The 11,592-nt window shown below is 30.6% G+C and overlaps 1 protein-coding gene across 2 annotated transcripts in view; it reads right to left on the minus strand.

The window, feature by feature from the left end:
- The window catches only part of LOC140745814 (opioid-binding protein/cell adhesion molecule homolog), a 206,106-nt gene extending 196,442 nt beyond the window's left edge, over nt 1–9,664 (minus strand). For both annotated transcript variants that reach the window (XM_073077733.1, XM_073077732.1), the window contains exon 1: nt 9,563–9,664. The gene's annotated coding sequence lies outside the window, so the exon portion shown is untranslated. The remainder of the gene's footprint in view (nt 1–9,562) is intronic.
- Nucleotides 9,665–11,592: the final 1,928 nt, after the last annotated feature.

Genomic DNA, 11,592 nt, shown 5'->3' on the forward strand with positions numbered 1-11,592 from the left:
GACACGCCTCGTATATTAATAAAAGTTTAATAAAGGATTGCTTAGCATATAATTAGATATTATTTTTAACACACAGCTGTCAACCGTGGGATATTAACCTTGAAATTTGATACAAAAAGACATTTAGCAAACATTAGGGGCTCGAACAATAGAGGATGCGTTTGATAAAAAATAAAGGTGTTAGAAATATTGAAGGGGACCTTGAATATTTAGAAGGGTTCTTGGGGTATATGTCTCACTGATAGAGGATGAGCGATAGCGAGAAATTCTGTGTAAAAATTTATAAAAGTTAATATTTTTATGTAAAATTTAAGTAGCCAAGAGCATGCAGTCAAATTAGAAGATGTGATTGTCCATTGATTTTTGTAATGAACTGTAAATAAGATAAAAGTTTTACATGAAATCGATCACAAATACGTTATCTCTCAGGACTAAATTGGAATGGTTTGTCTAGGCTTTACTGTTGTGGTAAGACAGAAATAGACTGACAAACAAAAATACTGTTCAGTAGCATTACCATGAGTTGGCATAGAAACGCCACTATAGAAATGGTAAATAGAAAACTATTGTCATTTTGCTAGTGAGTAACATAACTACTATCGTTACGGTATTTCTTGACAACGTCTGTCAAATTAATGACTCATAGGACCGAATTTGTATGGCAATAGATCATAATGACATTCGCTAGCGATTTGATTTCGATAGGTTTTTTACGTATCGAGTTACGCCACTACGGATTTTAGTTCTACGAGTAACCACCAGAGGCGCTGTACAATTTTTCATACATTTATTTTACGCAGTCGCTAGCGAGTAATACTTTTGTAAACTCATGGTAGTCCTACTGTATAGTTATATGAAATTAATTATAGTGTAGAATTATGATCTAACTTTTTATTTTCATTTCATTATTATCATCTAACCACGGAGAGTTCTGCCACCTTCTATTAATTTCAATAATAAATGATTTTAATCGCATAAAATAAAGGTACATAATGTAAGTAATAACCAGAAAATATTTTTTTAAATTGATATTCCATTAAAATTTAATAATAATGTATTATTTTAGGACCTATGTGACATCAAAAGTTGTACCTAACTAGCGATCGTCAAAAAGTACTATTTTCGATGTGACCAAATAAAATTCGTAAATTCCTCGCTTGAGTCGTATCGTTATTAGCCGTTAGTGAGACACCTAACAATACCTGACTACGTGGGCCTAATATGAATAATAATAAGAATAGGTGTGCTAAATCATTTCGTAACGGCACATGTCGAAAGTGTTGGGAAATTTTAAATATATTATTTATCAAAGGAGTATTCATTTTTCGCTTCTTATTAAGTAGAGCAGACATTTTTTATCTGTGGGTAACATTACTATTTTCGACCTAAGTTTTTATCTGTGGGCGATGCAAAAAATAATCTATTATAGCTAGCTATAACAACGGTAAATTTAAAAGTGTGGGTGGTATAACACTTCCGAATTTTATTTCTTTGTGGGTGATGCAAAAATAAAGTTCGCTCCTTGATAGGAAGTAGAGAATTATTTTTTTATCTGTGTCTATAACTACGAGTATATTCAAGCTAGGTGTTTTTTATCTGTGAATGACTTCAAAATCCTTCTACGTACAGTACGGTACAGTACGGTAGCCAAAAAAAGTAAACTATTGATGGAACAGTAATTTTTTATCTGTGATATATCATATGTAGCTATATTTAGCCTAAGTACCTTTTATTGTATGTATGTGTATGAATAACGCAAAAATCCCTCCTTAAATTAAGTAGGTAGCGATTAGAAAGGTAAAATTGTAGGTGGCATATCCATTTTGCCAACCTTTGCGTTTTTAATCTATGATGCAAAAATATTGTTCGTCCATGTTATGCTCTTAGACCAAACAATTTAATCCGTGGGTAGTATAATAATCTTGTAATACTTTTGGCCTCTGAATTGTTTATCTGTGCGTTGTACAAACACATTTGTATTATAAATGAATATTTTTAGGAAATCTATATCCCTTGGCGCACTTTGGGGCACTGATTTGTATGTCTTACGGTAAACGGCACGACACTCATGCCGCCATGCTCATTGGTCTCTCTTTGCGTCATAATTTATCACTAATGACTCTATTTTATATTTAACGAACTTTTGCCCGCGACTTCGCTGGCGTTACGAAGTAATATTTTCATCCCCTATTTTATCCACTTGGGGTAGAATTGATCAAAATCCTTTCTTAGCGGATGCCTACGTCATAACATCTACCTGCATGCCAAATTTCAGCCTCATCCGTCCAGTGGTTTGGGCTGTGCGTTGATAGATCACTATGTCAGTCAGTCAGTCACCTTTGAGTTATATATATTTAAAAGATTTTCAAATAATAACCAATAACTATAAACGGACTTTCACATTTGCTAGGCGTCCTGTGATGGAAACGTTTTATTGTTTTTCCTCTACTCTATGAATCTATGTCATATTTTTTGGCTTTGAAACCCAAACGATTTTAACATGGTGTCCTGTGGTCTAAATCGTGTGCTATAATAATAATGTAGTACCGATATAATGATTATAACGTTTTTGGTGTAAATAAATATGTAAGCTGTGTTCACCTGTAATTGCAAGAACACGATTGAACAACAAAATATGTTAGAAATTAAGGAGCGATGGTGTATCTTGTGTTGGTGAACCTTAAACAATGTGACTATTTGTACAGGTACTGGACTATTTGTACAGGTTAGGTTAGGTTTTTTTTTTTTTTTTTTTTGTTTTTTTTTAATATATTTATTCGTACATTTATTCTATTGGTTAGGTTAGGTTAGGTTAGGTTAGGTTACGTTAGGTTAGGTTTTTTTTTTTTTTAAATTGATTTCGAACGGGCTGATGGCGATCGACGTCATTTTTTGATGTTAAGAGCTTAGTTTCTAAAATCGATCGGTAGAGCCGTTTAAAAGTTATTAAAAAAAAACATTTCAAAAAAAATTTTTTTGTACTTTTTTTGAGATTTCTCAAAATCTACCGGTTCGAATCGGATAATAATAAATTGTTTGTCCAGAACCCGTATTAATAATTATAAATTATTCGTTCGGTAACCGTATTAATAGACTCAGCCAACCTTAAAATAAATCAATATATTTTAAGAGATGATTTTTTTTTACAATGAGTATGTGAATTTCATTATATCGCATCACATACCTATTTCTACCTAATAACAGCAGTGTTAAGCGCTGCTGTGTTCCGTTTTGAAGGGTGTGGTAAGGGAGACAGACTTTTCCGAGGCGTTCCAGCTTAGTCCTCAGGGGTAGTGGCGCATCTACCTGGGGTTGATTACAGATGTCCATGGGTTACAGTAGCCACTTACCATCAGGTGGACTGCATGCTCGTCTGCTACTCCTATATTATTAAAAAAAATGTTTTGTCCTCCACTCTATTTATCTCTGTCATATTTTTTGGATTTGAAACCGAAATGATAACATGGTGTCATGTGGTCTAAATCGTGTGCTATATAATAAAAAATGCGATTTATTTTACAATGATTATGTGATATTCATTACCTATATCGCATTGATCACATCATCTCTCTCATCACTATCTAGTATTCTAGTATATAGTAGTATTCTAGTAATTTAAGCGATCGGCAACAACTTGTTGCTCACCCCAAAAATTGGATCAAATGCCGTAAAATCAGCTACAACGAACGCAGACACTTAGTTATCAGGTCTTATCGTGGGATAACGATACGTATCGCAAGGTGAACAGTAGATAGTTCTAGTAAATTGGGTAATATATGCTAGATAAACCCGGCCATGCTTCATTGAGGCTTAGAGTCATATTTTCCATGCAATTGTTGAATAAAAAGTATATAAAAACACTTGTGTATAGAAATGCAATGTTATGTAAAAGTTTCTAGAAAATCCATCGATAGCTTTTTGAGTTTTGCGGATACAAACATATGGTTACTGAATTTGATTTTTTTTCTATATATTTATACCTAACGATAAGGCAGACGTGCTACCTGGTGGAAAGCAGTCACCGACGCCTATGGACATTTGCAACACCAGAGGAGTCGCCAATGCATCGCCGGCTTCAGAGGAGAACTCTTTTTGCACCCCTCTTGAAGAGCCCCATGTCATAGCGCTCAGGGAACACTTCAGGAGGAATTTCATTCCACATTGTATGCGTACGACGCATACGTACAGGGTATTTTTTATGTGTGCGTGGATAGCCGAATTCGAAATTATAAGGAATAACCATAGATTAGTAAACATTACTCACTCCTAACAAGAAAATGTACCCAGTTTTGAGAATTGAAATAGTTGCGTAAAAAAGTTTTGTCCCTAAAATATTTGAAATAATTATTTATTTATTACGTAAATTACGCAGTATTAGTTATTTATTCGTAATTTTTCTCTAAAAATGTTTTTATTTGTCAAGAATTCAAAAAAAGAACTTACTAAAATAAGCCGTTTGTGGCTTCATTCAATTTCAAGGCGGCGAAGTATCTTTACTAAACTATGGGAATAACAAAAAATACCCAAGACAGTTATAGAGTCGATTTCAATATTAACTAAAAGTGCATAATTAAATTCAAAATATTCTTTTCTCTAGCCGTGAATCGAATGAGTAATTTTGAAAAAAAATCACACTATATTGCTCCATTGGTTAATATTGAAATGTCATGAAATAATATATATTGCTAATCAATATTACTTAAAAGGATCAAACTATGAAAAAACGATAGATGTTTATTTTTAAGTAAATACATTTTTTCATACAGTCTCATACTAATCCTTACTAACCATTCTTCGAGATTAAAGTTACGATAAATAAATTACAGTAGAGTATTACTTGAAGTTTTACCGTCTTCCCACAGTTTAAAATTAAACATTTTATAACTTCACTGCGTCCGTTTTGCACATGTGCTTGTTTGCACAAGTGCACATATTATTAACAATATTCAGTATATTACAACATATTTATAAGTATTTTCTTCTAAGGGCTGAGAAATAATGTGTGAATGTAAATTTTGTAAAAGACGAGTATATATACGATATACAAGTACTCACCCATAACCATAGATTAGTAAAGATTACTCGCTCCTAACAAGAAAATGTACCCAGTTTTGAGAATTGAAATAGTTGTGAAAAAAAGTTTTGCCACGTCTCCGTGCTAAAATGTCCCTAAAATATTAGAAATAATTGTTTATTTATTATGTAAATTACGTATTAGCTATTTGTCAAGAATTCAAAAAAAGAACTTACTAATAAGCTGTTTGTGGCTTCCATAGATTAGTAAAGATACTTCGCCGCCTTGAAATTGAATGAAGCCACAAACAGCTTATTAGTAAGTCATTTTTTTATTCTTGACAAATAAAAACATTTTTAGAGAAAATTTACCAATAAATAACTAATACTGCGTAATTTACATAATAATTAAATAATTATTTCAAATATTTTAGGGACATTTTAGCACGAAGACGTGGCAAAACTTTTTTACGCAACTATTTCAATTCTCTAAACTGGGTACATTTTCTTGTTAGGAGTGAGTAATCTTTACTAATCTATGGTTTAGCCAGATATACCTGTAGGCTATTAGAGATAGTTTTAAAAGTAAATTTTTGTATGGGACTGTGCATCTAGTTGGTATTGTTGATCGAAGGATGAGAGAGTGTATTTAAGCTATTAATAAATGTTCTTTAAAAACATTTGATTAATAATAAGTGACATTTAAAATTTTTGAATTACCATCTTTATTCCTTTACGAAGTCAGAGTTTAATCTAACAGTAAGCAGAGTAGAAATTTCCCGAAATTTTAATTCAAATTTGTATTAATACCGTTACCTCCGAGTATAATATTTTTTATTTTTTAACTAGATGGCGCTGGTTTCAATCAAAAGCAAATAAATTATTTCACATTTGCGCCCGCAACTTTCATCTTCCGTTAAAATACTATTTTCCCATTTTACCACGCTTTTATTAGCTTGACCTGTATGTATGTAACGGAATCTTTGAACACGATTTTTACCCACTTTGAACAGTCAGATTAATTTAAAATTTTGAACACTTATCAAGAACCGATGACAATACACGATTTAAATAATTTTATCCCATTCCTCTTATCAGGATCGTCAGGATTAACTATTTATTTGTGCGATTTTAGCGTGGTTTTTAGTTTTTAAACTATAATTATTTTCGAAAATACACAATTAGGTACAACAGATAGATGATGTGGTAGAAAAAATAGCAATTTAATATTAATATGGCTATTATTAAAGCCATTAGGTGTCGCATTCAAATATAATTGAATGTCAAGGCCCCAGCCTCGCGAATGCAGCTAATTTACATTTGCTAATTAGTAACCCACTAGAATTGCAAATTAGCACCACACTGCAGACGGTGAAAAGTCATGGTTATATAATCGAAAAAGTAAATTTATAATATGTACGTAATAATAATATATAATATGTACGTAATAATAAAAAATAGGTATAACGTATTTGACGTTTGAATTTGGTTTTAATTTTTACTTTAAAAGCAAAGATTAGTAAAGATACTTCGCCGCCTTGAAATTGAATGAAGCCACAAACGGCTTATTAGTAAGTTATTTTTTTGAATTCTTGACAAATAAAAACATTTTTAGAGAAAATTTACGAATAAATATCTAATGTTACGTAATTTACGTAATAAATTAATAATTATTTCAAATATTTTAGGGACATTTTAGCACGAAGACCGTGGCAAAACTTTTTTACGAAACTATTTCAATTGTCAAAACTGGGTACATTTTCTTGTTAGGAGTGAGTAATCTTTACTAATCTATGTTTAAAAGTAAGGTGTTAAGAATAACACCTTAATAATATGATCGAGATTTTAAAAAACTATTTTTTTTAATTTATAAACCTATTCGGACTTTTCTCTACCATTTTACTAGACAAATTCAAATTTTGCATAAACCATTGGCGTTAAAATGAAATTTTACCGTTTACTTTTTTTATTATATTTTTTACTAGAAAATATTCGAAATATTCGATCTGAAATAAAACTGATATTAAGTTGACAGGTAAAAATAGTCCAACCTATTAGGGCATCCACATACACATAGAGGTTTTTTTTTTTTTTAAAGGTGTGGCCATGGCTTTTTGCCTTTCAACCTAACTTTATTGTAACTTAGAAGCTAAGGGCCTACCATAGCCGATCTTATAATTACACTACTCAAATTTTCAGCCCATCTACATTATTTGAATGCTGACAACATTGAACAAAGATATTTACCACACATCTGTTCAGTGAATTTGAGCTTGCATTTCGACATCAAGCGATTAGGCAGCTGTCTCATGGGCAAAGAAGTAAAAGGCTAATAAAATGTAATGTCACTTTATTGCTTAGATAACTAAGCCACTAAGATAACTAAGTAAGTAAACTCATTAACTAAAGTATCTAAGTAACAGCAGTAATAGTCTAGTAGTTTAAATTTAAGCGTCTGATTACTTCTGATTTTGTGAAGTTATGTCCGTATTATAAAATATTTATTAATTCATTTTTACAGTAAATTACTTTCTGCAACGATGAAGAAAAATAGGAATTTTATACGCTTAAGAGTATTTGGGTATCCAGTACTCAAATAATAATATATATTAACATAGATAAGTATAGATATCTCATCGTCTTGTAATTGAAGGAAGCCACAAATGGCTGACACATACGTAAAATGGCTGACTGTTTTCCCATTACGTCTCCGACTATCATGGTGTGTTTTAGTGTTGCAAAAACAAAACGAAATCGAAGAAAAATGTGGAGAAATCGTTTCATTCGTGAATGCTCTAAAAACTACATTTTTTTTAAATTATTCAAACACGAAAACTAGTTACATTTTCATGTTAGGAGTGAGTAATCTTTACTAATCTATGTATATTAAGTACATTTTCAACCTTCGCATAGGGAAGAGGTTAGGTACTTTAAAGCGATAAAATCCTTCATCTCCCATCGTTTATTCGCCGACAGTAGAAACCTAGGTTCAAGGTCCAAAATGCCTAATGCCTACATAATGAATGTAGGATGGAGTAACCTAGGTTTAACTTTCAAATGAGCTGGAGTTGTCTTTCTAATTAGTCAGATCTTTTAAGGTCCTGTTCTTAGAATTATAAGCTTAGCCTTTGTATTTCCGGTTGAAAATTATTCCAATAAAGTTTTTTGAAAATTAAATATCTTTGATTTAAGTCTACGATTAATACAAGATATTTATAAGCCTACATTCTTATTTCCAAAAATAAGTATTTAGTCTATTTACGTAATAATTTTAGGAAATAGCGTAAATTATTGAATCAAAAGCGCCCCAATATATTTTGTAGCAGATTTTTTTAAGCCCCAATATGTGATATTTTCTTGCAATCTTAACAGTTTGATATAAAAAATATAACATTCATCTTTAAAAATGTGTGCGTAAACTTGATCATATTTCTTTACTAAATGACAAACAAATTCCTAAAAATGCCTTAAATTAAAAACTAAATATTTAAACCCTAAAATTAAATATTATTGTCCGTGTCGTAATAAAAAAGAAAACATTACATTGCAGCATTTTTTTACCGATTTCAAAAACGGAATTGGAACTATGTTTGACTGTATGTATATTTTTTAATCTATGCTCCAGCTATAAGCAATGTATTACGTCAGTCACTTGTCAGATAATCGGTCAATAATAAAAACAAAAATGTTCAATATCACGTACACACACGAAAATCTTGAATTATCTGTTATCTAACACAGATACACAGTAATTCGAGGTCAACGAAAGTGGCGCTCACTTACACAGCTTAAAAATATATATATTTTTTTAATTGTTAGTTATAAGTTTGTTCAAAGATTCATACGAATTTATTTTATTTTACTTGTTTTTTTTTTTATTTCGGTTAATTATTATTGACCGTGAAAAATTATATAGTAATCTAATAATATTCTTTTACTTTGGATTTTTAATCTTTAATAAAATTAATTATACACTTATATTTTACTTATCCTAAAGAAGCTGTGACTAATTTTATTAATTGTTATTTGAAGCAATAATAAACCAAAAATGGTTACGTGTTCGTGTATCCTTAAAATACTTATTCAATTTTTTTGAACCTCGCATAATTCGCGCCTTTTTATTTTTATTTCGCGCTTATATTCAGCCAGCAATGCACGTGAATCCTGAAAACTTTCACAGTGTTGCGACATTCCACTCGAACTTCTGGTCCGATGCCACTGCATCTAGTCTAAAATAATTCCTTACCGCACCGCAGTTATTTCGGTTTCGCAATAAAACAACGCAGACACAAAAAGATAACTTAGCCGTCGTATTTATAAATAACCAACATGTTACCAACACAAAATGCACAGATATATTTTTTAAACACTTCACGAAACACAAAACAAATTAAAATAAATCAAAAAAAACTATTCATAATCACTGGAAGCAAAAAGAAAAAAACTTTTTAAATTAAGAAACTATGACGCATAAATTGGAACGCATCGTTAATAAAAAAAAAAAGTTGGCCTATATAAATAGTGGCTCCGAATTTTTCATGTCACGTACCGGGCGGCGCTCGGACACGTCTGAACCGCGGCGCTCTCGAACTGTACTGACTTTCATTTCGTTTTTCCGTCGGACGCTTTGCTTTCTGAAGTACGAAGCATATACCATAGAATCTCTAGCGATAGAATTTGTTAATGTGGTTGTGTAAGGTTGGGAAATGTCGATAATGTTGTCGATGAAGTTTTTTTGGAGTTTATTGGAGTTTACTCCTTAAGAAACGATTTGAGTTATAAGGCCCGGTACGGAAATTTTATGAGGAGTAAAATCAAGTGTAACACGAAAAGTTGAGGCGTAACGGAAACCAAAATATGAATCAAGAGTGCTTTTATTAATTTAAAATACAGTAAGTTCAAATCCCATATGAAAGTAATTATTACAATAAAAATAATTAGCAATATATAAAACATTAAAACGTCATTAACTAATTTATTTACATTTTTGCATAAATTAAGTTATAGGTTTGATCATTTATAAACACTGTGAAAAATATGAACATTGGCGCCATAATATGATTAACAATCTTTTATGAACGTTTTTAAAGAAGAGTAACATATAAAATCAGTAAGCAATTGAATAAGATATAATATTAGCAAAATAAGTTTTTAACATAAAGAGGCTTTTGTAAGTTACTGATATATTAATTTTTTTTTAACTTATAAAAATGGATGCATTATTGATCAGCACCATCTATCAACGATAAACGGGCAAAATCAAAACAGTATTATTTAATATTTATTACAGAATTATTGCTAATGAATTATGTTCAAAATAAGTTATATAAAATTAGCAATACGTTTTAAATGAATTCTAGAATTATAAAACATTCAGAAACAATCCAAATTACATATAATAACATGTTTATTGAGTCTCATATAAATTTCATCCGTAAATTGCAACAAGGATATTTTATAGATGGCAAAGAAATTATAATTATTAAGTTTTAAGTTATAAAACGTTTAACATTGTTTTAAATATAAATAATTATATTATATTAAAATTTACTTTAATATAAACAATTATATTAAGTTACCATTATAATATTTGGAACCAAAATACATAGATTGATAAACTTGCAAACTTACAATTTATAAAACTTGCCACTAGATGGCGCTATTTTATATTATTTTGTAACATACTTTATGTAATACGCATTATTGAAGTAATATAAATAATCCGAATAATTACAGATATATGTTTGTTTCTCTTATCATTTTAGCAGATGCGTTCATTTACCTACCCTTTTTTCTATTCGATATATATCATAATTATCATTCGTAAGGAGTAAACTCCAATCGTGCGTCGTAGCTGACACACACACACTTTTTTTTTTATATAATATAGAAGCATAGATTAGTAAAGATTACTTACTCCTAACAAGAAAATGTACCCAGTTTTGAGAATTGAAATAGTTGCGTAAAAAAGTTTTGCCACATCTCCGTGCTAAAATGTCCCTAAAATATTTGAAATAATTATCTATTTATTATGTAAATTACGCAGTATTCGTTATTTATTCGTAAATTTTCTCTAAAAATGTTTAAAATTTATTTGTCAAGAATTCAGAAAAAGAACTTACTAATAAGCCGTTTGTGGCTTCATTCAATTTCAAGGCGGCGATGTATCTTTACTAATCTATGTATAGAAGTACTGACATGCAGCCCGTTTGATGGCAAGTAGCCACTACCGTCCATGGACAACTCCATATACAACAGAGTTTCTACCTAAAGCTAAACACAGATGCTTCCTTACTTCTGAGCATTAAGATGGTAATTTCATATAAATGTCAAACGAAATCGATTGAGTTATTCGTTTTTTCATGTAAGTCAATGTCCAAAAACTCCAGGCAATAAATGCATTGCAACATTTACATCTAAAAACATATGTTATCCCTAAAAACTAACTTAGAAAAGCTTCATGCAACACTTAAAGACATATACCTTTCAAAACTAATTTGGTACACTTCAGGGACAAATCCTCAACTAACTTTTGTCCACCAAAGAGCTTTTTAAACACTTAATACTGGTAATTATTAT

The sequence above is a fragment of the Epargyreus clarus genome, unplaced genomic scaffold (assembly GCF_041222505.1).
Source record: "Epargyreus clarus isolate Ecla_fem2 unplaced genomic scaffold, WU_Ecla_fem_2.2 ptg000011l, whole genome shotgun sequence".
Taxonomy (NCBI): domain Eukaryota; kingdom Metazoa; phylum Arthropoda; class Insecta; order Lepidoptera; family Hesperiidae; genus Epargyreus; species Epargyreus clarus.